Here is a 5,284-nt window from a genome sequence, read left to right on the forward strand (position 1 = left end):
TGGAGAAGCTATCTCTCACCACAAGACCACATCCACATCCTTACTACATCCAATGGTTCAACAACAGCGGAAAGGATAAGGTAACATGTACTGTTCATGTGCATTTTAGTATCTCTACATATGCTTATTATATTGATTGTGATGTGGTACCTATACAAGCATGTTCCTTATTACTTGGCAGACCATGGCAATTTGATAAAAAATTTGTACACCATCGTAGAAACAATCAGTATACTCTTGTTCATAAGGATAAAAATATTACTTTGCTTCCTATGACTCCTGATTCCATTTTGAAAGATGATATTAATAGAGCTATAAAGCAAAACAGGAGAAAAATAAGAGTGAAAATCAGATTGTGGCAAAGGAATTTGAGCAACAAATAAAGCCTAATAATAAACCATCTAGTGTTGCTTCTGAAATTAAATTGAAAAGTGCATGTTTACTTGCCACCAAATCTGATATTGATGATCTAGATTTCAGCAACGCTGTTTGCTATGCTTTTGTGTGCAAAGAGGCATTATTTTCTTTCGAGGATGTACCTTCCTCTTTGCCTCCTGCTGTCACTAACATTATGTAGGAGTTCGCTGACATCTTTCCACAAGACGTGCCACCGGGATTACCACCTATTCGAGGGATTGAGCATCAGATTGACTTAATTCCCGGTGCTTCACTGCCAAACCGTGCGCCATACCGTACCAATCCAGAGCAGACGAAGGAGATTATGCGTCAAGTACAAGAGCTGCTCGACAAAGGTTATATACACGAATCTCTTAGTCCTTGTGACATTCCTATTATACTGGTGCCAAAAAAGGATGGTACGTCACGTATGTGTGTTGTTTGTAGAGGCATTAATAATATTACTATTCGTTATCGTCATCATATTCCTTGGCTTGATGACATGCTTGATGAATTGAGTGGCTCTACAATATTCTCCAAAGTTGATTTGTATAGTGGATACCATCAAATCCGTATGAAATTGGGAGAAGGATGGAAAACAACATTTAAAACTAAGTTTGGATTATATGAGTTGTTAGTCATGCGTTTTGGGTTAACCAATGCACCTAGTACTTTCATGAGATTAATGAACAAAGTTTTACGTGTTTTCATTGGACGATTTGTGGTAGTCTATTTTCTATATACTGATTTATAGCAGATCTTTGGAGGAACATTTGGAACATTTACGTGTTGTTTTTATTGCTCTATGTGATGCACGTTTGTTTGGTAACCTTGGGAAGTGCACCTTTTTCACCGACCAAGTATCTTTTCTTGGCTATGTTGTTACTCCACAGGGAATTGAAGTTGATAAAGCCAAGATTGAAGCTATTGAGAGTTGGTCGCAGCCCAAAACACACTACTAGAATCTCCAATTTTACCCAGGGCGAAGTTCTTCACCTAGGGCTCATTGGCCTCCTCAAGTGAAAGAATAGTATGAACAGTGCACCCTAGGGGAAGATGAATTTATGTCTAAAAAAGAAAGGAAACAAGGGAAAGAGGTGGTCGCGCACATTTTTTTCCGTTGGCGCGCTTTCCATTTGGTGCCTTGTGCCAAATTTTGGCGTGGACCCACTGCACATCGAGGAGTCACGCGCGCTAGGTCTTCCTCCCCCCCATTCTTTCCCCAAAACGAGCCGCCACTAGGTCTCCATCCCTTCTCCCCAGATCCACTTCTCTCCGAAAGCCGCCAGCCCGATTTGATGCCGATCTGCAGCAAGTAGATGGCGCGGAGCTGGTGCAGACTGTGTCTATGCTTTCAGCGCCCCTCATCAGCAGCCGCTTTCCCTCGTCTTCCACGTCATGTACCTCCGCCGCAAGCGTGCCGCCACCCCTCCCCGCCGTGAGTTAGTGACAAGAGAGAAAGACCCAAATCGCGACGACAAGCACTTGGTGAGGTCCGCGTGCACCGGATCCGTCATCCCCCACCGCGGGATGAGCCAGGGAATCCCGACCGCCGTTTCTTCCCCCCTTCGCCAACCGAGGATCTGCATCCATGACTCCTTACATGCCCGGTTCCACCACCATGCCTCTACCATTGACAAGGTTCTCTAACTCCCCTTATCTTACTAGTTAGCACCGATATTAGCATTATAGTTTTCTCTAGATGCTATTATTTTGACTATCAGTTGATTTGCCACTGCTAGTTGCATCATCAAAGAACGGGCTCTTGTTCATCTAAGTCAAGACCAAGACATGGTCAGAAAAATCTTGGTAGAAAAACAATCATAGAGGTTAGAAAACCCAAGAGGAAAGAGATTATAATATTTTGGTTGGTTCATGCCCACAAGTTGAGAAGAGATAGAGGTCGCCACAGTAGAAAAAGAACAAAAAGATAACAGAATGGCCTTACATTCAACCAAACATCACATCCCCTGATCCACTCCTAGAACAGAGCGCGGGTGCTAAAAGCATTCAGTTGATCAGATAAGATAAAAAAAGAGGCATCCGAACCACAAAATAGAACCATCCACTAATAATATTCTGTTCATATATGATGCTAATAAGGCTCTGAACAGATCAACAAAAACATCGGATCTTTATTTAACTTTACATTTGATGTCTGAATCTTACTATTTTGTTCCGGCAGAATTTGCCTCTTCTCCACGCATCAGAATGTGTCGTTTTGTATTAGTAGAACTCCAAAAAGGTGCAAAACTAGGAACAAAAGTTTATTTTGGCAGTTTATCTTACTAGACCTATGGTGATAATATCAGGTTTTACTTAATGTTTTCCTTGCCATTGGCACGTCGTGCGTTACGGCTTGCTACTGAATGTGCACGTGTTGCATTTGTTGATTTATCTGTTTACTAACTAGATGTAGTCATAGGTGTCAAATAGTATCTCATATTTTTTCTCACTGGCTGAATGTAGAAGAAAACATGGATTGCCATCCGAAGTCCCAGCTGCAATCGAGCCAAGCGCGCAACAACCTGTTGAAGAGAAGAAGGTACATTTTTAAATCTGGATGTCCTTGCCATTGTAACCTGTTGATCCAAATTCCGTGCACCTTTAAACATGACAGTATATTGTTTTGAGAACCTAAGTTGCCTTCCTAGAATCTAACTTGTGAGATGGAAGTGGCCAAGATTTTTTTGTACTTTGAACCTCTCACTTCTCAAAACAAATAGAGGACTCCTCTTCCATGTGAATCCAACATTGATTTCGGTTGGGCAGCATGTGCGGCCTCCTGTTGCTCTTTTCTCTTTATATTATGATGCTTTGTGCAAAACTGTGGGAGCTAGTGAAGATTGGCGAGCCACCCAGAAGCGTATATATTGAATAGCAATAAAAGACAGCTTTGCAATTTATAGATGTTGATAAATAAGCAATAATGGATGGTAACAAAGCCATCGTTACATGATGTTGTATACTAGTACAAAGCATGGACAGGGCCAAAACTGCCGAATTGCCGTGATAATATGGCGGCGATATGGCCGGACACGCCAGGATACGCTTGTCCCCCAGTATCCCCTGATTTCTGGAATAAAAGAAAAAAACAATGACATGGCTGGGATATGTAGCATAGAATACGTTGGGGACACGGGAAGCCCAATAAAAGCTCGATGCAAACCCTATTTTGCTGGGTCCCGCACACGCTCGCCACGAACTCCCAGGAGAACACAATGCCGCCTGGATTCGACCGTCACCGCCGCCCCCTAGACTCAACCGCTGCCACCGATGGCAACCATGCTCGAGCAGATAACCCCAACAGCCTCTCCTCAATCTCTTCATCTCTTTGCTTGATTTCTTGCTGTTCGGTTGCTGCTGCTTGCTTCCCCATGTGGCCATGCCTTTGCTGCTAGCTCTTGAGCTGTTTCTCACTTACATGTTGGTACCTGCTGGCTGCTGCTACTATTTTGACTGTTGCTTAGTGTTAGGGAGGATGGCGTTTGGGAGCGCCACCGATGGTAGCCAATCGTTGAGCACTTGAAAAAGGAGACACCAAATGGAAATGGGGCAGTTTCTAATCTCATCTCAGTCCCTTTTTCTATCTGTAACTATATATTACATGGCATACTTTTTTAATATATACTTGTCATGTCCCTGATGGCTCTTTTTGGAAAATGCAGTATGTGTGTCGCCGTGGCCATGTCACCATATCCGTGCTTTTTAGGTTGTATATACAGAGATTAAGACCATGACTTTCTTTTGTGAATTGTGCAGACTAAAATAATCTATCAAAACTTAGTTAGATTTCGGGTGTCAAATTGGCAACAAACCAATATAATGTTGTTGGTGTTGTATAAACTCTCAAACAGTACAAAGGGGTTACTCTAGGGTACTTTGATAATTTCTTCTTGCTTTCTATTCCCTCTATAAACTAATTATATTTATATTAGTTTACAGAAGGAGTAGTTTTTTAACAAGTTATGTCATCATCTTTCAGCCCTTGAAAATACGTATCATACTATGACATTCTTCTATTTGAAATTTCTAAAAGAGCTTGCTACAAAATACTTAGCTGATTCTCATCACTATTTTCAAGACCATGATATCACCTCAAAAGTTTCTGCCTGATATTTGAAGATGGAGCCTGCTGCAGGTCTTGAAGGGGTGTTTGGGGCCTTTTTCAATCGGACTGGAACTTGTGCACTAAGCAGTATGGTTAACATGATGCTGATGTTCAGTGATGTTGCAAACTCCAACTAATACTTGGCTTGGCCTATAACAATTATGTACTGTACATGCTAGTTGAGATGTTCAATTGGTTAGCTGTAGCAAACTCTAGCTAGCTACACTATTTTTTTGACAAAGATGATATGGTTGGTGATGTTTTGCATTTGATGTATGCATGTGACGGTTGATATCCGGAGATATCTATATTGATTATGTGGTGTTTCTTTTGATCCATAACTATGGATCTGTTTTGAATTACGACAGCATGGATTCAAATTTAAATTTCACATTTGAATTACGGTAGCATGAATTCAAATTTAAATTTCACAATTGAATTATGGCAGTACAAAAGGGGGTCCCACAATCTTTCCCTAGGGCCTAATATGGTTGTAGGTGAACCACCTTTCCATGTAGGATGCAATATCTACACGAATTTCTTTCCCATAGGGCTTGTGCCCCTAGGTAAAGAACTTCCCCTAGAGCTAGCCAAATGCACCCTAGGGAAAGAGGTCTTTCCCGACTATACTATACCTAGGGTTATTGACCTAGGGCAAGCTCTAGGTAAAGTCTTTCCCTAGGGTTTTTGGCATTTCACCTAGGGTTTTTGACCCTAGGTAAAACCTGGATTTCTAGTAGTGACGGTCACACAAGTGAGGAGTTTTCTTGGCCTCGC

General features: G+C 41.7%; 1 long non-coding RNA gene across 1 annotated transcript; it reads left to right on the plus strand.

Moving 5' to 3' along the window:
• The first annotated feature begins 1,599 nt into the window (after positions 1–1,599).
• On the plus strand, positions 1,600–4,866 carry LOC120974752 (uncharacterized). The gene is made up of 3 exons (XR_005770094.3): positions 1,600–2,037; positions 2,866–2,941; positions 4,538–4,866. It is a non-coding gene; the product is annotated as an uncharacterized lncRNA (long non-coding RNA).
• The last annotated feature ends 418 nt before the right edge of the window (positions 4,867–5,284 follow it).

This window comes from Aegilops tauschii, chromosome 1 (assembly GCF_002575655.3).
Source record: "Aegilops tauschii subsp. strangulata cultivar AL8/78 chromosome 1, Aet v6.0, whole genome shotgun sequence".
Taxonomy (NCBI): domain Eukaryota; kingdom Viridiplantae; phylum Streptophyta; class Magnoliopsida; order Poales; family Poaceae; genus Aegilops; species Aegilops tauschii.